The sequence below is a fragment of the Botryllus schlosseri genome, chromosome 4 (assembly GCF_051294905.1).
Source record: "Botryllus schlosseri isolate E-star chromosome 4, Bs_hap1, whole genome shotgun sequence".
Taxonomy (NCBI): Eukaryota; Metazoa; Chordata; class Ascidiacea; order Stolidobranchia; family Styelidae; genus Botryllus; species Botryllus schlosseri.
In genome coordinates this window covers 7,814,971-7,841,358 of record NC_137239.1, presented here as the reverse complement: position 1 = coordinate 7,841,358, position 26,388 = coordinate 7,814,971, and the positions used below count along the sequence as shown (strand labels likewise).

General features: G+C 39.1%; 2 long non-coding RNA genes across 2 annotated transcripts in view; both read right to left on the bottom strand.

Moving 5' to 3' along the window:
• LOC145438118 (uncharacterized) overlaps positions 1-26,388 on the bottom strand; it is a 465,561-nt gene that overhangs the window by 314,793 nt on the left and 124,380 nt on the right. The gene's annotated exons all lie outside the window — the stretch shown is intronic.
• The window catches only part of LOC145438120 (uncharacterized), a 338,406-nt gene that overhangs the window by 292,608 nt on the left and 19,410 nt on the right, over positions 1-26,388 (bottom strand). The window lies entirely within an intron of this gene.

The following is a 26,388-nucleotide window of genomic DNA, read 5'->3' as shown; positions in this document are numbered from 1 at the left end:
AATTCATTGAATAATGCTTAGGTCTCTACGTTCAAACTTGAAGTTTACATTAAATACCATTAATTCTTGTATAGGTGGATAAATACGCATTCAATATATTGATTCAAGATTCCGGCCGGCCAAGTACTCTATTTTCCCATATCCTACCCGCCGACTGGAGAAGTTGCCCACCCCTGGTATACAAGATACCAAGCGACGATTCAGGACACATTGCTGACGGACATGCTGACTTTTTGAACGTTACGAAATGTATCGACTGGAGCAAGCAAATGCTATAATAATCCCGCACAATAAATATCTTCCGTCGCTTGGCCAACAATTTGAACGAGGACTTGCAACGGAATATAATCTTCCGTCTCGACGGTCTAGACCAGACCGGACAATGTATTCGGATTTTGACTATATTGCTACATTGATATTGAGCAGAGTGTAAAACGGGTTTCTATACTTGCTACCGATATTTTCCCATAAACAAGTTATACAGTAGCCAACACAGCAGTCGCACGGATTTGGTAATTATGTTACATGTTACAATAAACATCAATAGGGATAAGAAACGTCGGCTAGATTTTTTTACATTGGACAGCAATGTCTTCATAAAAATTTCATTGATTGGTTGAATAAGCATTATTCGCTGACTACCTACATGTATAGTGTATTTCGATCTTGATGCCTCGTGATTGCGGGTCAAGCTCACAGCAGAGAGCCACTAAATATTCCCCATCGGAAAGCTGAATATTTTGAGCAAACTTTTGTAACAAAGAAAGTAAAGTTTTTGAGATTGGCTAGGTGCATGCTCGGTTAGTGTTAATTTTTTTTATGCGGCCATCGCCATGCATAGAGTGGCAGGGCGCAGCTGCATGTTGCAATGCAATAAATTTCAACCAAAGATTCTATAATGATGTGAAAATGTAATATATGAAAAAGCTTCATAGTGCAGAACCTACTAAGGTTCGTTTGTGAACGTGAACCTCTAATATTGTGAGGTTCACACACAGAGCGCGAACGTGAAACTCACGTCCACACCATGCCTATAGTACGTATCCTGCGTAATCGCAGCATATTTATGAACTAAACAGGCCTGAAAGTAAACGAATTTTCGGTTCAGTTTATGCAGCTTATGGTTTTAGTCCACGCAGCAATTTTAAAAAGTAGGTTTTATGTTTTGAATTCCATGCAACTTTTCGCGGGCCGCTCAGAATAGCTCAGCGGGCCGCACTTTGCCCAGGTCTTATATACATCCTACCGTAGAAAAATCAATATCAGAATGGAGGAAGCACCGACCACAGCGAGCTCCGAGCTATTCTATGGCCGGCCACAGTATATCATGTGAATTTCGCAGCTTTATGGAAATTGTAGTGGATTTTCCACATTTTTTTGGTTCTTTGATTCAATAAATGATTCTTCGAGGTACTATGATTACGGGATTTAGTACTGACAACAATAAAATTAAAACAGGAGATATAATTAACGCATATTGATCGGTCAAGATGCTCTGTGGCCAGCCACAGAATGTCATGTGTATTTCACAGCTTCTAGGGAACCTAGCGATTTCCGGACATATTTGTGGTATACAATGTTATTTCGGATTCTCTTCTAGTTGCTGGCGATTACCCCTGACGAGTGTCAGTCAAAATATTCGGGTTTGTCACAATATATATAAATAAAAAATATTATTCAATCATTACTTACCAGTTATCACCGTTTTGAAATTGACGGATCGAAATTTTGACGCAGCGCCTGCCTCAATGCCTCGTGCTGAACGTGCCTCTTCAACTTCATTGCTTCTAGCTTGTTATGCAATGTATTTTCTGTTTCACTTGGCGGGCATGCCTCTTTTTAATGTAATCTTTCCGTCAATTTAGGTGTTTGATTTATATAGACTCGTCCAAGTCGTTTCGACTTCTTATTGTTTCATTGTTTCGCTATTTTTCTGATATTTTGGGTGAAAATGCTTCTACAATAAGCAAAACATTCTCGCGCTCACCTAGCTCTAGTGATAGTATGCCCATAACAAAGCATAATTGATCATAATTTATATCCCGGTTGCATAAAATTCACTATTGCCGGCCATGGAATAGCACTTTTCATGGTAGGCCACCGAATATTTGTGACAGGCCACAAAAAAATCCATCTCCAAAAATCTGCATATTAATCGAAAATCCTACTTGCCCCACCACCTGATCATGTGACGACCCGCAACTGTCACGGCGGAACATATAATTAAATTACTATCCACATAGTTGCAATAGTTCTGCCGCGATTCATTTTATTTTCTGCATCGACCGGATTCATATTATACCAATATATACACATGCATATACAATATACATATTCAGATGAATTTTCTCCTTTCAACGGTGCACTATCTGCAGTTCTGACGAATTATCAGGTCTCTTTCTCGCATATTACTCCATTCAGTGAATGTCGAGGCAATGACCAATTCCATAATCCGATGATGGGGTGCTCGTCATTCCTTACGAGCATGACCATGTACATCGATGACGAGGAAGAATGTGGATATCCTTGACGCCATTCAACATGATTCGAATGTTTTTCTATTCCTGATCGGTACAGCAGAGTTGAAGTCTGTAAAAATGGCAGTACTTGCTATGCCGTGTACCGGAGGAGTAATGATGGATGGACGATAATTCCAAATGAATTTCGTTGGTCAGTAGCAACTTTTAACATAGGTTTGACATCGTCGCTTACGATGCCGTGTTGGCTGTAAACGCCGTACAGGTAAACGAATGAAAATGAAATAAGAGAGGAAGCCTATATACGCGCCTTCAATACTATTGCCGTTTCAGAAAATTAATGTAATTGCCACGCCGACCATGTTGAATCGAGTGACAGGTATGTAACATTCTTTTTCTGCCTAAGCTTTTTATCACGACGAGAGAGTGCAGCAGTGACCAAACGCGAACCGAATTATGTTGAAGGATTACATAGCGTTACAGTGACGCCATTACCAGGGCTCCGGAGACCCGGAGCCGTGCTGGGAACGAAGCTCCACGTGACATTCAAACGGATTCCGAACCTGACCTGGAGCCAGTTGCTTGAACAATAGCTCTGGCTAAGATTTATTACACTGGCAGCACAATTTTGTTGACTTCGATCTGACAGTTGTTTTTGACTAACTTTTGCACGCTGAATTGAAAAAGGACTTCGGTTTTTCTCTATCACGTCTAGTTTTTGAGTTAGGTATCCATCACATAGTCTCATAATCCACATAAAACTACCGCTTTTAATATCTTGTGTTTGTGGCATAGAACGTTTCAAGAACCACCAGCAATCGAAAGTAACTCAGTAGTCTTCAAATAAACATCTGTACTGCACCCTTTGGTTGATTTAAACTGCCACTGCTTCTGAAAAACAAATGAAGTGCGAGCTTTAGGGTACAGATTTATGCTAATAACTCTCAATTTAGTCCAGGGGTATCGAACTCAAATCGCTCGCGGGCCGGACCAGTCAACTGATTCCAAAATGTTGCTCCGTGCTCTTGCTTTTCACCTAAATACCTTTTAAATTATGCATAGATAATGAGAGGATCATGGGGTTTTTGAAGTAGCAAGTCGCAACACCTTTATTCGCGAGCAATGGAATGATTGAACACAGCTATGAAAGGCTAAATCAGTGGCGTTAACGACGATATATAACGTTTTATATAGTCGTAATCTGGCGCTAGCCCTGCATATTCGTTGTGAGCAATACAAGATTTTACTTGGAAAAGCGGACGTTGGAAATTGATTTATTAATATTAAACTGCGACACCTGTTTCTCTTATATCTGGGCATCTATTGGGTCGAGAGTGACACAGCAGTGCGACCATATATATTTCAAATATATATTTGTGGCATTAATATATTTTACATTTAAACTGAATATAACGGCTTCGCATTGCTATTTTCGCCTCTGTGAATAACTACTTTTTGGTCCATATTTGTATAAAACTCTGAACTTCGCGTGCACTTTTTGCCTTCTTGAAATTGGATGTCGATTTCACCGACTTGTTATTAGTGGTAAGACATGGTAACTAGAGTGAAACAAGAACGACTTATTCGGGTGGTTATAATTGGGCTTATTAACATGGAAGTACTTCCTACAAAATATCTCAACATTTGTTACATACGTGCTGGAAAATATAGGGATTTTTTAATCTACTCGGAATTTCTTCGCAGGCCGGATGAATCGTCTGGCGGGCCGGATGCGGCCCGTAGGCCGTATGTTTGACATCCTGATTTAGTGGATTGTCTCGCTTGATACTTGGGCAATAGTCAGCTAACTTATATTATCTCACATCTACTCTGGTATCTTTCCCCCATCACCTTCAGATATTGGTGGAAACAGTCTCTTTGCTCATCGCTGACTACTTCAATGTTTACCGGGAAATTAGCGAGATGGTTTTGCCGAAATGCTTTGTATTTTCATGATTGCATATGCTGCAGATGAGTTCGCCGAATCTTCTAACATAGCTTCTGAGCAATTTCGATACAATTCTATGTCTATGTATTCCCAAGCAATCTCATGACTACATTTTCAAATGATAACAAAGCATTTCTCCCAAATCTGAGATAGACCTATTGAAACGCTAATCTCTAATGAGTTGCAGGATTTATGCACCAACAAATGCACTAGCCAAAACTTTTGTAATGACAGGCCAGTAAAGGTCAAAGTGAGGTTATAGACGGAATACTTGCTTTCAGTTGACAATTCTTTACCGGATATTTTCATTAGTCCAAACTCTGTGCATGGGGCTGGAAAATAATTATTTCTCTCTCAACTAGTTGCTCTTGTAAAATATTGCGATCGACAGATTCAAGTTCAAATCTCGGATGCCAGCTCCTCCTCACCTAGTGCTATGTTGGATGTATGCTGTCCCACATACACATATAACAGTAGTACATGCGTATCCTTGGTATTTAACCACACAGAAACACAATATTTCAAAGTCGGCACATATGATCCAATCGAGCTTGTTATATTGCAACAATTCAATGTTTCTGTATTTCTTACGAAGACAAACTGAGTGTGCAATTGTTACTGCACTGTAGAGGTGGCCATTTCGGAGGATCTTTTTTGAGCTGTCAATGGACATTTGCCATTCACTTGAGTTGTAAGTCGGAATATCAAATAACTACAATAACCCATGGTATCAGTATCATGCCAATGCCAGTGTCACGACTATACACAAAGCTACCGAAAGTAGGCCTACGATGAAAAGGCTCTTTCTCCTGATCGAAAGTGAGATACCTTCTCTACCTTGCCCAGTAATCTTTTCTCACTTCGTAAGGATGTTCAAAGTTCCAAAGATTTTTATTCCAAGTCCCAAAGCCTATATCAGATCATTAACTTGCGTTGATGGACTAGGCTACTATACTTTCTGAATTATCTCCAATATCTAAATCTTCATTATTTCGCCTGCTATCTATAAGATCGTCATCTTGATCGAAATCTTCGAGCGTATAGCAGTTAAGTTATACTGGATCAGCTGAATGATGCATTGTACGTATAGCTGACACTAAATGTAATGCTTGTTTTTCTTGCCATATCCTGCAGTTTGCATCAAATCTGTGTCTAAAATTTCCTTGGATGATTACATCCTCTAACCAAAAATGGATTAAAGCATCGGCCTGGACCGCTATAAGAACTTTTTTGCCTAATAATTCAATTGACCCCATTGGTATAAAACTCAATATATTAATAAAATGTGGATTTGTGTAGGTATGGAAAAACAATATGGCTAAAATCGTGACTATTTGCATATTTTGGGCATATGTTGCAGAGCAAAAACTTGATGTGATAGAAGAAAACCAGTGGCATTTTTGGAATCAGCATACCAAAATTAGCCTAAATCAAGTGCAAAATCGAAGTCAACTAATTTTTCGTTCAAAATTGTTCCCCAATGTTATCTAATGTTGATATAGATGCAACTACCGACCGTATTGGCTGCATTCGCGCAATCTAACAGCCAGTGTTGGGATCAAGTCACTACCTTCGAGTCACGACTCATTTCGAGTCATTGTACATTTTGACTCGAGTCAAGTCAAGTCAATCGATTTTCGAAGGTGACTCGAGTCAAGTCAAGTCACTCGATTTCTGGAGGTGACTCGAGTCAAGTCAAATCAAGTCACGAGTCAAGTCACAATTCAAGTCAAGTTGCTTTTTCGAAGTATGAGGCATGATTACGTCATTGCATTTTACTAGCTGTCTGAAACACAGATTGAATGGTCATTACTTTTCAAGCGATGAACGAATATAGAGTTGAATATACACACAAGAAGGCCCTGTATCGCTCACATATACGTAGAGCTGCTAAACTACTTAAGTAATTGCATAGCCTCAGTTTATAGTTACCAGCCAAAATAGAGAATAAAGAAACGAATTGATAAGATGCAATACATTACCAGTTTACAAATTGATATGATACAATTCGAGCCTGCGCCAATGATTGAGGGCTATATAAACTATATTCGAATTCAATTTCAATAAAACAAGAGGTTTGGTTAAGGTAAGAACATAGAGCAGAAATAGATATTTTGCTTTTGAATAACTTTACTGTATTAGTTTACGACAACGTAAGCTGTAAGCTTCCATCACTTCGTTTGCGGCCAATTTATTTGTGAGAGAACAATGGAGGCTCAGTAAAACTCAAGATCATTGAATTATTGGTCGCTCTCACGGGTTACATCAGCGCTTCGCGTACAATCCGAACATATGCAAGATACAGAGATTTTTATCGACACCGATTACTTGATGACTTGAAATTGACTCGTGAATTTAGCTCCGAGTCACGAGTCAATCCACATTTTTGATGCGCCGAGTCAAGTCAAGTCAAGTCATTTTAGCAAAGTGACTCGAGTCAAGTCAAGTCATACGAAAAAGTTGACTCGAGTCTGACTCGAGTCAAGTCATGACTCGAGTCATCCCAACACTGACAGCAACCCTTCCCAAAATAAAAAAAATTGTTGCCTGATTGCCGACAACTTTACTAACTAACCATATGCTCTTGGAGATTTGAAAGCAGAAGTATTATGTTTATGTCCAATGTTTTTATACAGGCTCTGAACCTGGGTGTGCTAGATATGCCATGCTATTGTAATCATTGTGGATTTTCGTCATGCCCGGAGTGTCGTCATCAGCACAACCTTGTTACATTGCAATTCCTGTGGTATTTTGAATAGAAGGAAGTTGTTAATATAATGAAGATAAGGCGGTGCCTTACAAGAGACTAGAAGTGGGCCGTGGAACAAGTCGATAGATATGGTATGAAATCCAGAGGTGGTCAGTAACGAAGCACTTCGACTTTTTGGAAGTACTCAAGTAGTTTCCTCTAATTATGGTACTTACTCAAATAGATCTGATTTTCTCTACTTCTACTTCTACTTCGTAATATTTTGTGATCTACTTACTAATCTTTCGCTGTTTTCAGTTTGTCGAGTAGAAGTAGTTTAGTCCCTCATACGAAAGATAGCCCGCGAGGAATTTCGGGACGGTTTTCACGGAGTACCAACATCAAATATTTCATCACGGTAAATACGGCCCACAATAACGTTTAAAACTATCGTTTCGCAATCTAGCAATTACCTATCATATCGTACTTTAGCAGCCTATGCGATTCTTGCTAATCTGAAAAATCCAGCTTTTTTTAACGTTACACCTGTTTTAGCAAATCAGCTTGAAGCTTTATGAACAAGAGACATGAATTATATTTTCCACTTTTTAGAAGTGGTATTTGTATTTCACATTCAAGTGCGAGTATCATACCTTGAGTTCTAATTACTTTCAGTTCTTTTGTCTACAGAACATACCTGTTTTAGCAGATCACCTTGAAGCTTTATGAACAAGAGACATGAAATATATTTTCCGCTTTTTAGAAGTGGTATTTGTATTTCACATTCAAGTGCGAGTATCACACCTTGAGTTCTAATTACTTTCAGTTCTTTTGTCTGCAGAACATACATATTGAAGCATAAAAGCTAGTGGAGTAGTTATGCCTCTAATTTCCAAAAATAAAGCTACACTAAATAGAACTATTACGATCCACAATATTAGTTATTAACGTTTACTAATCGCATAAAGTGATGAAACCGTATCCGATACAACTTCTACGTATTGCTCTTCGCCTAAACTTGGGGCCTTATAATATGGGGTAGGGCGCCATAACATGATATTTTCTAAAAACGGGTTTTCTAGTAAACAAAGGGTTAGTATCGCATTTTTATATCAATGCTATAATTTGCATCCCATGATTCGAAGCAATGCTTATTCTGTCGAAAATTGATACCTCCAGGGATGCATCAATACGAATCAAGCTCTCTGAACCTGCCGCATATAGCTCAATTTCCAGCTTTTGACAATCCATGCGAACGAATGAAGACTGCGTTTTCAAACTACTTAGTTACTTGAGAAGATTTAAAGTCAGTCAATTCTACGTCTACATCGAGTAGTTTTAGGTGGCTTATTGAAGAAGTACTTCTACTCGTACTTGGGTAGATTTTTTCGTCGCTACTTGTACTTGTACTTGAGTAGCTTTTAAAACTACTCTGACCACCTCTGATGAAATCATAGCATGTACTATCGACGACATAACAGCTACATCAGTAAGAGAATGTATTTGCTCCGCAATACGTATACACCGTCGCTACTATACAATCCACACTTTTTTGCATATAAATTATGTGTAACTACCGAGTATTTGTATTCCATTCCCAGCCAGACGTGGACGTACGATCTACTAGCTGGTATCTTCGTGACCACGAAATCGTACAAAGCGGCTTGTTGAACTCGATTATGGATTTCAGCTAACAGAGCTCCGTGTGTTGCGCATTCTGCAACTGCCCGATTATAATTCATATCCACTGATGATGACATATGAGGAATAGTGAAACACTTCCTAGAATGCAGCAGTCCTCCTCGTCTCCTACAGTCAACTTCTGCAATAAAGAGAATAGTCAAACGCTTGCTTCGCCATATCATCTTCGATATTATCTTTAAGGTCATTGATACAATCGAGTGGGATTGAAGTCAGCAGCAAAGGTGACATAATATATTACGTCACACTGAATGAAACTCATTACACCGAAAAAAATTAATTCTACATTATGATTTAATGTATTGCTCGCGCATTTGTGCAGCGTGTAGAATTGTACAATGTAGCCTACAGGTGTTTATAAATGTGTGCCCAAAATGACTCGCTGGCTAAGAAAGCTGTTTTTTTTTATGATTGATTGGCTAGACATCTCAATAATGCATGCCTATGAACATCTTTAGAGAGCGGTCGTAGCGATTTCAGATTGAATACTCTTTGTAGAATAGCGAACGAAGTCATCACATATTCATCTATCTCTCCGGAATTCACAAAGCCCTCCTCTTGCTCTCACTCAATTGTGCGGACACTGCTGGTGACACACCGTGTTGCTTCATTCTGACAATGTTGCTACATCACAATTTTTCATCATGCGCTTCTTAATATAAGAATGATGCAATGCCTAAGAAGTCTTTCTTCAGTTGGGATATGGGGGTACGTTGACCATAACACCATGTCTACCTATTTGTTTTATTTGAACGTTTATGCTTCACAATGAGCAGACAATTAGCCGTTTACAACGGTAGGCCTATAAAGTAGGCTACAAGCTGTAAAATATCAAATTATAAGTTCACCGACAGTGCAAAATCCACGATACAAACGAAATGCAGACGTCAAAAAAATGTGACTTTATTGACAATTTTGACCTAACGCTACAATTTTGACAAAATTTTGACAAATTTTGCCATGTCAAAAAAGTAATGGGCATAGCTAAAAGAAATCCAGTTATGAAATGTTGTGATTATATGATAAGTATTAAGTATTACCAGCTCACGATCTGACAGCGCTTTACAGCGACTAAATGTAGTCTGATTGATGGTTGATTTGGTAATGCCAAAAAGGGTGGTATATGCCCAGTGGGGCTGTTCAAAAATACCTTTTTGTCCGGATTCCAGCCATTCTGTGATTAAATTGTCAGGTTACCCTAAAAAACGCTGCACACCAAATTTGGCTCAATTCGAACAAGTATAAGCCTCCGCAGATCCAATTTATTTTTTTCATTCATTAGGGAAAATTAAATTAAAATATTTCCAAATTTACCCGTCAACCCCATGAAATTGTTGAGTTGTCTTCAAAGACGATGCAAAACAAATTTGACTGAATTCCAACTAGTACACTGTAAAAAAATTAACCTCGATTTACCTCGAAATGTTTGGAAACAGGGTGGCCAGCCACTTGGCAGTAATATAACATTACCGTCACTTAATGTAAATTTAAGTTACACTCGTCCGGTATTCTAACTTTGCACGCCATACTGTAATGTTACAGTCACCTCTGGTATATCCAATCTACATTTTCCCCTGTACATTTACGACCGAGACTGTAATTTTACCGCCTTTCTATAGTACCTAAATCCTACATGCTGTCCTTGTAAATCAGATTACATGTCAGCTTGTAAATTCACGTACATCCATACCTATCCCAAAGTAACGCGATGCTAAAATACCGCAAAAGTTTCTCTCACGCTCTCAAAACGGCATTGGGAAAAATTGTATGTTCATTCATGATTCACGATGAAAAAGTATTGCTGCTGGAGTTCTAATTCTTCTTTAGGAGGCATGCAAATATAGCACGAGTGGCCCCAAGAAAAGGAGAAGTAATTCCACCGCCGGATTAACTCCCAATTGTTTCTTTTTCTGGTCTTCATTCCTTCTGTGTGACTAGTATCTTGCATTTCCACTAAAAAGAATTCATGTGTAAGTCGCTATATTTAGCCAAGTTCCGAACCTAGACATGACATTATAAAGACTAAGACAAAGAGGCTACTGGTACTGGTACTGGTACATTGTATATTGACGACTCCTCATTTGACATGACATGGCTGAGAATCATGACTTTATCAATGTATTGAAGCAAAAGGGGCCTCATTTGATGCGGCATGTGAGCCAAACATATCGAGCAGTGGATAAAAACATATCTAAGCTATGACCCGATAAATGTCAATAACAAGCTAACAGTTTCAACTATAGGCAGGGTTGCCATCGACATGGACCCAAAAATAAGGACAGTCGAAAAACTATAGATTAGCATTAAAAGCGTTTTCGTACATAGGCTACTCGTTGCATTTATACGAGCCGTGGCATATCACATTCCAGAAACAATCTGCTCCAGCAACTACTTGTTTAGTAGGCCTACATATAAAGTGCATCATGGACCTCACGACAGCTCAGGTTTAGGTTTACCTTTACTTAGGGCCGAAACAGCACTTCGTCAGCCCCTCCCCCCAAAAAAACACGTTGGATTTGCCCCCATGGGGTGATAAACCCAACCTCTTCACCTCGTTGTGACTAGAGGCGTCAACCAAGATGGAAGAAGGCTGTACATTAGGGCTGTTCAAAAATAACTTTTTTTCCCGGATTCCAGCCATTCACTGATTAAATTGTCAGGTTACCCTAAAAAACGCTGCACACCAAATTTGGTTCGATTTCAACAAGTATAGGACTCCGCAGATCCAATTAAAAATTTTAATTTATTATGGAAAATTGAAAAAAAAAATTTCCAAATTTTTCTGCCAACCCCATGAAATTGTTGAGCTGTCTTCAAAGACGTTGCAAAACAAATTTGAGTCAATTCCGACCAGTAGAAGCGGAGTTATGTGAGTTTTTCGTTGATAAATCGCGGATTATCCACCGATCAAGGATAATCCGAGGAATATCATCGAAAAACTCACATAACTCCGCTTCTACTGGTCGGAATTGACTCAAATTTGTTTTGCAACGTCTTTGAAGACAGCTCAACAATTTCATGGGGTTGGCAGAAAAATTTGGAAATTTTTTTTTTTCAATTTTCCATAATAAATTAAAATTTTTAATTGGATCTGCGGAGTCCTATACTTGTTGGAATCGAACCAAATTTGGTGTGCAGCGTTTTTTAGGGTAACCTGACAATTTAATCAGTGAATGGCTGGAATCCGGGAAAAAAAGTTATTTTTGAACAGCCCTACTGTACATCAAGTTTAGACAGAATCATTTTTTGATCGTGGAGCAAGAACTCCAGTAACAACGCTTGAAGTTTAGGTTCTGACCGAAACAAACTTCTTTGCGATGTTGGAATGGGGGAAGATTGCTTTGAATAATTTCGATGTGCAATCGTTATTGCGGAAAGAGTGCTGGTGTTTGCAGTACAGAATGCCAAGATACCCTCAAAAACAGAAGCCTTGTAGTCTGTGGTCGTTGGTGCTGATCGACTTGTGAAAATATTATTCATCGACTGGCTCAAATTAATCAATATGACACACTTCTTGTGTTTTGGGGTATGAATATGAGTTGAAATGCCGGTCTTTCCTATGGTCTTCAGCTCCAGGTTAATGTCGCAATTGCAGATATTGCAATATGTGAAGCACTCGCCCTTCAAGCTTCGTTTGATACCTTTAAATTCTCTTTCATAATCGTCACGAAAAACGTTTTTACGCCTGGTAATTTTAACCACCAGATTTAGCCTTATTAGTAGCTGACACTATGTGTACAATATAATTTAGATGAATTTATCAAGGATTTATACCTTTACTTTTTAACCCAAGTGTCGACGCCTTTTTTCAGTACGCAATAAATGCTGCCTTCCCTGCAGCTCATTCTGCTTTAGACTAAATATCAGAAACCTGGTACGTTTACTGCTAAAATGACGTCCGCTGCGATAGATTGGTACATCCGAAACTGCCACACCACTCATTGCCCTAGCTAAGCTATTGCACCACTTAGAAATCAAATCAAGTTGTGTGTATACGCCACGGGAGTTCCTTTCATTCATGATGTCATCAAATCTCGACGCAAAAGCATATTTTTAGAATATTATGCAACACAGATACCAAAGAGAAATGATCGAAGTTCTGTAGTTGTTGAAAATAAGACAAAATAAGGACACAAGTCGAAAATAAGGACATTTCTTAGAAATAAGGACAGTGGACTTTTCTAAGACATGGCCCTTCAAAATAAGGACAAATCTTAGAAATAAGGACGGTATGGCAACCCTGACTATAGGCGACTCTGCGGCAGAGTATGTGGTGTCGCAGGTCGTTATATAAGTCGACAAATACCCCAAAATAGAACAGAGAATGGGGCGAATGAAATATTTATATAATGAAACCAAAGTCATCCGGGTGGTGTGCACAGTCGTAGGTATTCACGGTAACTAATATTATACAGTACTGTACCTTTTACGGTGCGCATCCCATTCATCAGTCCTGCGAATCTTCAACGAAAGTGTTCACTTTCTTCAATCACAAGTCACAAGCTTAGCACTAGTTTTTGCATGCTCAATGTTCAATAATGACCATTACCAGACCATCAGTCGGCTGGCAGACGACTAAGTGATATTCGTCCGCTCACACATGCCACAATTAATATTTACTGTCCTCGTTATAATGTTCAATCTAGGTTGGTTTTTCATACAGAAACATCCATCAACACATATAGTCCCTTTCTTTCCCATCTAATTTCGTATAAATTTATATTTATTCTTCCGTGTGTGGTTCACTACTTACTTGCCTAACCGGACGCTGCTTGTGATGTCACATTGGCGCGTTGGTTGTTTACTACGAATCTCAGAAAAACCCGCAACGCGTAACCTAAGGTAACCTGTTACAGGTCGCCGTGTCCGCCATTAACAAATGGTCAACTGAGCCTGTGGTACTGATATTTCTAGTTTTAGGAATACGATTATATATCCTAAACTGATTTTCTAACTTATCAGCCCTATCTCTGACAACAAATCTAACCGCCGAGACCGACCGTGCGGCCATAGCCTTATAATATAATGGTGATGGTGTAACCACATTCCGGCACATTGTCAGTTGTTTCTTGCACCCAAGTATGTATTATAACGAAATTGGTACTAGGGTCAACCAGTTCGGTGTGACCTATCCCTGTCTGGCGAACGAGGTTGAATCAGGTCAAACCGCAACGAGAACGATATCACAGTGATATTTACTTCCAAGTATACATTGGCTGCTGGGGTTTGGAAGCTAATCAATTTTGCCAATACTCTGGTAAAATGCCGTAGTGAGTAACTGTCAGTAATCTTGCGAAGAAATTCTGGTAACTTGACTTAGCAGCTAAATTAATTTGTTATTACATATCAAAATGTAAAATTACAAGCTACACGCAGCTATTGGCTACGACCGGTAATTCGTTGTAAAATTTACAGAAATTTCTTTGTGAATCTGCCAGATTTTTTACAGTGTAGAAGCGGAGATATTTGAGTTTTCGTTGATAATTCTCCGATGATCCTCGATTGGCGGATAATCAGAGAATTATTAACGATAAACTCAAATATTTCCACTTGTACTATAGTTGGAATTGAATCAAATTTCGATTTGCATCGTCTTTGAAGACAATCCAACAATTTCATGGGGTTGGCGGCAAAATTTGGATTTTTTTTATAAATAATACCTAATAAATAAATAAATTAATTGGATCTGCGGAGGCTTTTACTAGTTGGAATTGAACCAAATTATCGACAACCCTATTGCATTTATTCAAAAATCAGAAAATTATTCTTATCGGTGCAATTCCCGGTATCAGCCACAATCTAACTATTTTTCAGCTGACTCACTCCCCCTCTCCCAGTTTGAAAATAACTGTTTTGAATCATGGACAAGTTTTGTGCTATATAGCAGTGATCGGGAACCTTCTTTGTCTGAAGAGCCATGTTGGCCCTATATTTTCCATTGTAACTCCCTAAGAGCCATACATGTCAATCTGTTGTTACGTCACAATCGAAAATCCGTGGCATCATGGTAGTACTAATTCGAACTCACTGCATGGGATTCATCGTGGGCGCAATATTTTCTCTGTAAAAACCCGTAGGCTAATATTCATACTGTGATAGCGCAATTCATCGTAAATAGATCATAATTGATAATACCTGATAGTAATCTAATATAACTATATTATAGCACTGATTCCGAAAATCTAAATATTGCTCTACTTCTCAATTCTCAAAGTATTCGGCGGTAACACAAATGTTCCACTACTGGCCCGCATTTTAACAGCACTCAGCAGTACTATAGAAAGCTACTTACCAATGAAGAAGAAGAAAGCGTTGTTTGTAATTTGGATTTGTAATTGGAATGCCACTTCCAAGTCAGTTCATTTCTCGGCATAGATCAAGAATACAATGTGTATTTGAACACTAGATTGCCATATATATGCGTCCCCATGTCTTCTATTCTCTATAATCGACCAACGTATGGTGCAATCCAGGATTACGTAGTGAGCTATGTCGGGTCCATCGAATTCGCGAGGGAAATTGGTCGCTAGCGCTACAGCAACTTAAATTGCAGGATTTTATAAAAGGGTTCGAGCCTTTAACCCTGAATACGCCACTGCTTTGACCTCTCAAATACATGTTTATGAAGCCACGAGAATGATTATTCTGGGCGTTATGAAAATTTACTAACAAGTTACAGCAATATCGGTAAGATTAAGTACAAAATTAAAAATATGTCAAAGAGCCATATCTTACACCCAAAACAGCCATATATGGCTCGCGAGCCATAGGTTCCCGACCACTGCTATATAGTCTAATGAGTGATAAGTGGAGATACAACCTGCTGTAGCTGTTCCCGTTGCCTTTGTTGCCGATTCCGTGACTATTGGATTAATTTCTGTGCGTTCTGAAATTCAAAGTTGACACATAATATGTGGCGATATAGCGCAGTGGTATAATCCACAGCTACAACATCAATTGATTGCGGGTTCGAGTCCGATCGACGTCGACTCCAGAATTCCTACTCAAGTGTTGGAGGTTTATCTAGGCTCCTCCTCGCCATGTCATCTGTTTATTTGTTTTGTGGTATTCATGGTGTTTGTCGACCACTATGGTCATTTACCTCAGGCTGATATTCTTAATTATTTTCCCTAACTGCCGACATATAGCACGGCCCACTTCTAGTTTTTTGTTTTTTGTTTTTTTGTTTTGTAGAACACCGCTTGCGCGGATGAGATGGCGAGGCGGAGCCTAGTTAAACCTCCAACACTTAGGCATAGGAATTCTGGCCATGTCATCCGTGTAAGTGGTGTCTTACAAAAAGCCAAGAAGTAGACCGTGCTACAAGTCGGCAGATACGGAATCAAAAATAAGGAATATCGGTCTGGTGTGAATGACCATAGTAGTCGACAAACACCATGAATACCACAAACAACAACAACAACGACACTTAGTATCTACACCAGTGGCTTTTAAACATTTCTTGAGGCCGGTGAAGGCATAGAGAAACGTAATAAATATAGATAAATATTTAATTGTTGGCCCAATAGCCCGTCCTCAAGGCCAAAATATTTTTAAACGTTTCGGTTGCTAAACATCAAAGTAAATCAAAACTAAAATGACTTAGTTCGGATCACAACTCTGATTTTAGATTAGAACTCCAACTTTCAGTTGCTGTACTTGGAAAAATCGGTTCATGAGTGTGCTGTAGATTCGTCTTCTATGCGCAGCTAGGTGCAAATCATTCATAACTTTGATCAAAACTGATTCATAATGAGCTGTCCTAATCAATAGAAAAACCGAAAAGTTTTGCTACTGCAATTTGAAACACCATTCGATTTCGGCCATCCTAATTACAGACAAAATTTATCAAATTATGAGGTGCAAAACAAATCAACCGAATTAATCAAATATTTTAGACAAAAGTAAATTATGTCATGTATGTCGTCCTCACAAAAGGACGAGAAGAGACAAGTTAAACACGGCAAGCTTTTAACTGAAACGTATTTCAAGGTATGTATGTATGTATGTATAGGGGAGGGGTGCTACTCAGCAAACTGAGGCTTTTTGCACCATGTCTGTTTGTTTATTCATGGAACTATTTGTCCCTAGTGAACAATATAACAACGTCTAACAGTGATTGTACCGTGTAAGGACTTTTCAATAGCGGGCTATACCAAAGCTCAATCAATAGCTCATAGCGGTGAGGTATTAGCGATAATCATAGCTAATGCTCTATTCCGGTCGATAGTGTATAACACCATTTAGGATTACATGGCTGGCAAGAACAATCCGACCGCACATTAAAATATGGCTCACATGTTTGTTCGCCGTAGTGATGGCGGAAAATTTCTGTCAGCATAGGCCGGCCCTGCACCGCGCAAATCTTAGCTGAATTTTCCCGAGATGATTAGTGGTGTGGTTGGATCAAATAAAGCCAGGCAAATCAGAGAGCGCCAAGCCCAGTTTCTCACCCTAATGGTGCATTTTGCTTTCTTTCTTAAAATCATCTTTGTTGGATTAGAACTCCAAGTCATGTTTGTTGGATTTGAACTAACCTTTTGGGTATAATTTCATGTCGATCAGACATTTTTTAGATTTGAACTATTATGTTTGGTATAATTTCACGTCGATCAACACTAAGAGTATCGCAAAGACTTGCTGTTTAGAGAATATCGATACCTATTCTCACTTTTAAGTTTCGCGTAATGCGACTTGATATGAATGACTATGCGCTTGAGAAATGAGGACGTTGTAACTTTCAAATTCTGTGTAAATTTTGCGCGACCAGCCACTGTGATTTTTTGTGAATATGTATGTCAGGGGCGGACAGCTTCTCCAGTCGGCGGGCCGGATATCGGATAATTAAGTACTTGGCGGGCCTGATTGCTGAATCGATACATTATTCGCTCATTTATCCACATATACAGGGAATAAATCGTATTTAATGAATTTATTCGACAGCAATGTCACTTCAGAACCATTTCTCGCCGATAATGACGAAGACAATGCGGATTTGAGAACGGTATTGTCATACAGGCGCCGCCATGTCCGCTTCTCTCTGATAAATCAACACGCGGTGCAATCCCTAATTAAGATTTCAAGGCGTTCAATAAGCCCGGTATCCCAAATATACAAAGATATCAATTCATTAGGGTTGAGTACATCGTAAATGCCGATAATTGAAGTCTTCACGCTAACTAACGCGTAAGCTATACTCTCGCACGCTGCGCACACACGTATATAATAATATACAGTTACTATAACTGGACGTAGTAAGCAAGCAGCGGAGAATCTCGGCCGCGGGCCACATTATCACGTAAGACGGGAAACTGTCCGCGGGCCGTATGTTGCCCGCCCCTGATGTATGTTAATGTTCACGAAGACTCTGTGGTAGCGCTCGGATAAATCCATCATCACCCATTATTTATTCAAAAATATGAGTTTGATCGTTTAAATTCCGCGAATGCAACTTGACAATATTATTGCCTACGCTTCCGAGAAATGAGGACGTTCCAACGATTAAATTCCGCGTAAATTTGACCATATCAACTATTCATGATTTCATTGGTATTTAGGACCATGTATGTTCGCGGATAATATAAGCTTATGTGATAAACTTGATGTCATGTGTATTTAAGACTATGTATGTTCGCGAGGGTTGTGATATACATCATCACTAATTAATTATATAAATACGATTTCGAACGTGGAGTGATCGTGGTTCAGAGCTCCGCAGTCTCCGCATTTTACGACTTAATTTGATTGGGCGCAGGCAAGCGATTCTCAAGGATGTTACGATAATCAGTCGCATGTACGCGATTCCAAAGTCGTAAACAAATTAGTTGCATATACGCGAATCACTAGGCGAAAACAATTGAAACGAATTATCCGCAGGCTCGCGATTCTCAGAGTTATTATAAGGGCAAGTTTTTGTTGCAGTTATTAAATCCGTGTAAAGCTGCATTTATTTTTCACAAAAGCGGCAGTAAAAAGTTGCATTTATTTTTTCACAAAAGTTGCACTATAAGACCACATTTTGGTCGGTTGACTAAAAAAAGGTCAACTTCCCAGTTCCACTCCCGAAATACAGTTTTCCATCCACATTCTCCATTGGTTGACTAAAAAAAGGTCCACTTTCCGGCTCGGCTCTCGAAATACCCGTTAGAGCGGTACTTCAGTGCTGATTCACGGTATTTCAGTCGAATTTGACCGTGTATTTCACCAAAATTCTCAAAAAACAGTGACATACATCATACATATTGAAGCGATCTATTTACATATACTGCCAAATTTTTCCGGTAAAAAGTTGGTTGCATGAAAAATCGAAAAAGTTGCAAAAAGTTGCATCGAAAAAATGGACAAAAGATGCAAAAAGTTTTACTATAGGATTCCTTCAAACAGCTTAAAAAAGCATTCTACATAACTTCCGAGTATTTAGGAATCTGCCGGAAGCTGTAATAAAGTTGCAAAAACGTGCCCTGACACGTTTACCGCATTTACTGTAAGTACGCGATTGAACGCGAACCTCATCGTTATAATGACAGGGACAAATTAAGTCGCATGCACGCGAATCCAATGGATATAACGACAGACAAAAACGACAAAAATTAGTAGTATGTACGCGATACTTGAGTTTCTAACAATACGAATAGACTATTCGTTGGATTTGTAAAATGAATACTAATCTCATTACAGGTCTTTCTATGAAATATTTCAATTCCGGGATTTTTCTGTAAATGCTCCTACAACTCCTTCGAAGTCTTTTTCAATTTAACTTTCAATGGTTAAATTTGTGCGACGTCCATTGTTGTATAATACGAGTCGGTAGTTTGTGGCGAATCATGTCCGCAGTACGTCGTGTTCTGGTCGATGTTTCCTTCTCCATTGGCGGGATTTAGTTGCAATCCGGGAACTCCAATGCAAAGTTCTTGTTTCGCGGTCTCCGATACGATCTTTTTTATGTCAACTTTCTGTCCTTCAATGATTGATTTAATTGTACTTTTTATTACCCATGCGATAAAACTGAATAGCGCCGATGCTGATAGTGGTATGCTATCATTCGAATAGAAGGGCAATGGATGATCGGTAGGGATGTCTTTGTCGCCTGGTGGGTGCTGATGATCATGCGGCTACGTGACGATGCTGCTGGCGAACTACTTGGTTTGGTTGCTGCCATCTTTTTGCATTGAGGGGAATTCGTTTTCAGATAGTACATTTGGGATTTGTCTCTGTTCTTGTTCCATTCCTCTGGCAGTCCAGTAGTTTACATTGGAGTTTGCCATAATAGCGTAGATGCGAGTTTCCTGTCGATACCTATCACAACCCGCGTATCCAGCCGACTGTTGTTGGCCGCAGTTTGCACAATTGGCTTGGTTCGTGCAGTTCTTGTACTCATGATGATTACCGCATTTAGCGCACCGTGCTAAGCTACGGCAATGCTTTGCCTTGTGACCGAATCGATTGCAATTGTAACAACGTATGGGGTTGTATATCCTGGTCCTGTACCGCAAAAAGCCTATTTATACGACTGTGGGAAGTATGTTTGAGAAACAGGAGAAGCGACCTGCTTGGAATAACTCCCTCCTTCTTTCATAAACTGCTTGGTCATTTAATATTGCTTGCCGTATTTCTTCTTCACTAAGATGCATGGGAACTGAGATGACTCGTCCGTTTTCGCTGGTTCATTTTAACCTTGAATCGTATTTTGTTTTGTCCCCAGACCATTACATGATGTTAGTCTGACCACCATCTGTCCGCTGTTTGCACAGTTAACACCAGGATTTCCTGATGGCAGGAAGAGCACGTATCTCAGCGTATAGGATCCTCATATCTTGATCAAATTCCTGTTGATGAATTAATGATTCTGAAGGCGGATTGGCTTTGTGATACCATTATGACTACCGAAAGCTCATTGAATCGACTTAATCCAAAATAAGCTGACTTCTTATGCGCAGGTTCATTTGTAGAGATTTCGGCGATCCTTGTGACATTTATAACACGATTTTATAAGTTCACTGCTGCAGGCACGTCTTTCTGAATCGTAAATCTTCCTTTGTTACTAATATAGGTCGAGTCCGTACGATGGTCTTTCAGCTGACTGAGATGTCGTCCGATCGAAAGCTCCCACTTTGATATTCTCCTCTCGAAAAAAGCACGTCCGATCACTACGGCGTTAACTCGGAACTGGGTATTTAAAGGTGATTTACTGGCTATTGGGACGCTGTTAGCATTGTGCGTTCTGAAGTTGTTCAGAACGCAGAATCAGCATATATCTCTATGAGCCAATCGCTGCTCCGATATTCAAATCTCCACCCTTTCTTAAGAATCGGCATAATCTACTTTGATTTACGATTATCCGCCAACCTACCTACAATGCGCTTTCAGAATCGCCGCCGGCAGCAGACTCCTTGATCACCGAGCCAGCAAGCTGCTGCTGCTGTCGTGATCATTGAAGCATAGCCGATTAGCCAAGCAAGAGTCGTGGTTTCGTTATTACTAGTTGTCTCGTCGTTCTATGGGCATGCCACGCCCATTCTTCGGTAGCTACTTTCAAACGCGTGTTGTGGTTATGGCTAATTTATTAATGTAAAATGAAAAAAAATTCAAATTTTTTTGTCTACCCAATGAAATTGTTGAGCTGTCTACAAAGACGATGCAAAATAAATTTGCGTCAATTCCAACTAGTAGAAGCTGAGGTATTTTAATTTTTCGTTGATAATTCTCGGATTCTAGGACGATTATGACGTCATATCAAAAAATACAACAATACACAGTCAAACCGTGATCCTGGTGGCCACTATTTATCCACATTACACCTGCCATAACATCATTTTTGTAACGTGAGATCTTGCTGTCAAATCTTCTTTGGAATGTCAATGAGGTGCAATAATGGAGCTAATAACGATGAGTAGTACAAATCTTCACCTGGTGCTTCTTCCTTTCTTTCCAGCCTGAGAAGCCTTGACTTAATTTTCTTCCATTCTGAAATTCCAAATGCATATTGGGTAAAAGCAATGTCAAATTCGGACCTTCATCGGCCCATACACAAACATAGCCTTTATAACTAACCATTCGACAAAATGACAGACAAGCAGAACATGAACCAAAGACGAAGGTTTAACAAAGAAGCATACAATTGAACATTGTATTCATATCGAAATGAAGCTGGATATTTTCGGCTGACACACTGGTCAGGGTTATCGTCAGCAACGAGTAGAGAATTGGAAAGAACATTGCACATCAACAATCGTATCATAATATATGACGTCACCAGCATGAAGTTTCGAATAAAAGAGTTCAACAGCTCCTTGTAGGTACAGAACTTCAATATACAATAGGATTTTGCAGGACTTCGATCACGTGACTAGATACGCATAGCAACCACAAATTGGTTAGCAAGCTACTTTCTCGCGCATCTGCTTCAGTGCTAAATACCGCATAGTGTACTGTTGATTTCTGGTTGTAAACGTTTCGGAAATTTGTTGTAGAAGTCATCAAAGATTCTCCTATGCTAGATGTCAATCCTGTACAAAGCATTTAGAATGATATCGTCAGAATTACGCAGAAATCCATCGGTAACGTAGTCGTATTACGGTACTCAACACTGAACATATGTACTTAAATTTATGCATTTGAAGTAAAGCGATTGGTTTATATTCTGGCAAGAGTATTTGTTAGTTCAAGCAGTACTATTTGTCTGCTGTGGAGCCTGATTTTGGATGGAAGATATGACTGAAGCAGCCGGGACCCGCAAGGATCAGGATATACTGTCTGCTGGTTTGGGTGCTAGCGTGCTGCTGTAAAACAAATGTCGCTGAACACATCTGAAGTATCTTTTGGGAGAATCTGCCATCATGACTAAGCAAAGCAGTGCACTTTATTGTTGCCTTATACAATGCCGATTTTATTAGCACTACTTCGCAACTGCGATTGAAGTGGATTTGGCAAATCACACGCGATTTTGATAAATAGTTGATGTCACATATGTGCGCTATTTAGCGAACTAAGGGAAGTAACTATCAAATAACTCTAAGAGCAGCTCAAACGCAGTGACAAGATCGGTCATCCTATACCCAGAGGTGGTCAACGTGGTCATTGTTGGGAGCCGAGTAGAAGTAATGTATTAATCTATACTCCAGTACAAGTAGCACTAATTACTTCCAGGACTTGTCCAAAGTACTTCAAGTGGAAGTAGAAATGAATTTCTGAAAAGTAGTCAAGAAATTCTTTACATGAAGTAGATTTGGTTGAGGGTCACTTAGTTTTAGAAATTGATGCCATGTGACAACTGTAAACATTGCAAGTTGCATCTTCTTGATCAACGCAAAAGGGTGATGACTAGGGCGGTTTTTTTTTTGACATGTCAAATTTTGTCAAAATTGTAGCGTTAGGTCAAAATTTGTCAAAATTGTCCATTGAGTCAAAATTTTTTTGACGTCTGCATTTCGTCTGTATCGTAGATTTTGCACTGTCGGTGAACGTATCATTTGATATTTCACAGCTTTTAGCCTACTTTACAGGCCTACCGTGGTAGACGGCTAATTTTCTGCTCATTGTGAATCATATACGGTCAAATTAAACAAATAGTAGACATGGTATTATGGTCAACGTACCGCAATATCCTAACTGAAGAAAAACTTCTTGGGCATTGCATCGTTCTTATATTGAGAAGCACATGATAAAAAATTGTGATGTAGACATCATTGTCAGAATGAAGCAACACGGTGTGTCACCAGCAGTGTACGCACAACTTTTCAGTCAAAAACTGCTGCTGTTGAACGTCCTTGGCAAGTTTCTTAGTAAGGACATGCACTTTCTACCCAAGAATGTAGGAAAGTATCTCTCGTTGTACTACATTTTCTTTCCACCATAATACGTATTGTAACCACTGGAATTCTCCATATGGGCAGATTTCGCCAGCCAAAAACGTTATTTCAGGTCGAACTACTTCGTTAGGACAGCCAGTTCCAACCAGAAAGGAAGATAAGTGGTACAATTTTAACATTATGTGGGAAAACACCTAATTTGCATACGTTAGGTCAAAATTTGGTCAAAATTCAGTTTGTTTAAGTCAAAAAAAGTCAAAATTTCAATTTTTTAGGTCAAAATATTATTTTTTTTGGCAAAAAAAACCGCCCTAGTGATGACACCACAAATAGGTGCAATTTTCAAAAATTAATTTAGTTACAGTGGTACCGGGGCTATTTTTCCCAGTTGTTATGACAATCTCACGCTTGAAGGGGATGTAAACATGCGTCAAAGCTACTTTCTAGTTGACAAAATCCCAAACCTGACAAAAAAGTACTACCTAAAAGTGTCAAGTAGAAGTGGAAGTAGCCTAAGCTCATGATGACGCTAGTACTCAGGTAAAATAGTACTCCGTTGCTGACCCCCTCTGTGTATTGGTTCAACCAACTCAAAAACATCCTCTAAAGACGACTAACAGTGTTTCTTTTGCATTGACTCCGTAATATTCTGAACTTATGATATTCTTTGATTCATTGAATTTACAAATAAACTTGCAAAGAAGTAAAATTTATTAATTTTTGTGCATTCGATACCCAGAGCATAAGAAATAGTTGAAGAAAAATGCATGTTAACCTTATCAAGTTCAATAACTGCCGAGAATCTTATGCCTATGTATTTTCCTCTACCTCCATAGCCACTTGTCTAGACATATTCATAGCATGTACGGAAGAGCGCTTGTCTTGCTGTACACAAATGAAATATCATTTTCAAAGCAGACATCAACATCGGGAAAGAAGTTCAGGACAGTTAGTCAGTGGTCAGATCATCTGCTGACATTTTCTGTTGGCATGAAACCACACTGCCTTCTACCGCATGACCGAATTTTATGTGGTGATAATAATTGGCTTCAGGCTGAATTCTTGACGAGGGCATCATCAATTTCTTAGTTGCCTATGTTCGGCTCTCTTGAGATAATCCATCAGATCATTAATTCGTATACATATGGTATAGCCATGTCTTGAAACTCAAGATATTTGCACTGTGTCATAGAGTGAAGTAATCCAATCCAGGCAATCAATCAAGTGATCCAGGCCTCGGGACAGTTTGTTGCACCCTCAATTGGAGCTGATGATCATTTTTCTTCGGTTAGTGGCACTTGGCAGCATGACAGAATGATCAATAACTTGTAATATAGGTGTAGAGGTCTAAATAGTTTGAATTGTTTAACTGAGAAGCCATACAATAGCATAGGATGTTTAATATATATATGGTATGTAGCACATTGCATGAATTCATTGGTTGCTATGCGTATCTAGTCACGTGATCGAAGTCCTGCACAAGGCCTATTGAATAGTATATTCGTACTGAAATGAGCCCGAATATATTCGGCTGACACTCGTCAGGGGTAGGCTAATCGTCAGCAACTAGTAGAGAATTCAAAAGAACAGCGTATATCAACAATCGTTACACCAAATATGACGTCACCAGCACGAAATGTCGAATATTACATTGAACGCTCTCGTATTCGACATTTCGTGCTGGTGACGTCATATTTTTGTAGGACTGATCTGCTTATAAATTTGCTGATTCTACTTTTGTTTCAAATCCAGGACACAGAATGCTGACAGAGTCACAACCATCTTAGCTTCAAATATGCTCGATAAAGATTTTATAAATATAAAAACTTCTGCGCATACAGAGAACGAATCTACTTACTACACGCGTGAATCGGTATTTCCAATAAAGCACAAAAAGTAATAAACTTGCTTGAGTGGCAAATGTAAAATTACACTCGTGATCCGAATTTCATTCTTATTTGACTTTCTGTAATGTTTAGCAGTTGAAACCTTTTAAAATGTGTGGGCCTTGAGGTCGGGCTATCGCACTAGCAAAGAATTAAAAATATCGTAGTAAGAATATAACTTCTAATTATAATGGTGAAATATAATAAGAAGTTCCAGTCGAGTCCCTGCAGAATTAGATATTTACTGAGCATTTTAAAAATATTTTAAATATGATTCTTGAGCCTTTCGCGGGCCGCACAAAGTGGTGTCGTAGTTTGCCCACCCCTGGGTTAGTAGGTGAGTTATCTGTAGAAGAACAGAAGAAAGCCAAAACACGGACGATATGGTCATGTTAAGTTGCGCATGACATGGTGTCATGACATGCATGCATGCATGCATGCATGCCTTACTACGTTACAAGGAAACAACATTAAAATATATACAGCAACCAACGTCACAATACTATTTTCCACTTGGAAAAGGCTGTAAACTTGTATTGGTCCTATCACATAAGAAACATGCAGTACAAAGCTACGCACGTTACTGGAAATATCTGTAGTGTCGCATAACATTGTCAGAAAGTTCAATGACTTGGGTATGGTCGACAAAATTCCTATTCACCTTCTGCTGTACAAGAAACACTGTAGAACTCGCACTGTATTCTTTGTTGTCGCATAAAAGGTACATATTTGAACTTTTCACTACATTATCACGACATAAAGAGTGACGTCGTTATAATGAATTGAACCGAATAGTGGACTCTACTCGAACCCTAATACTCGATTCAGTATCGCAGCACTCAGCATTCAATCCTACTAGATTTCGCCAAGTTCATATTGA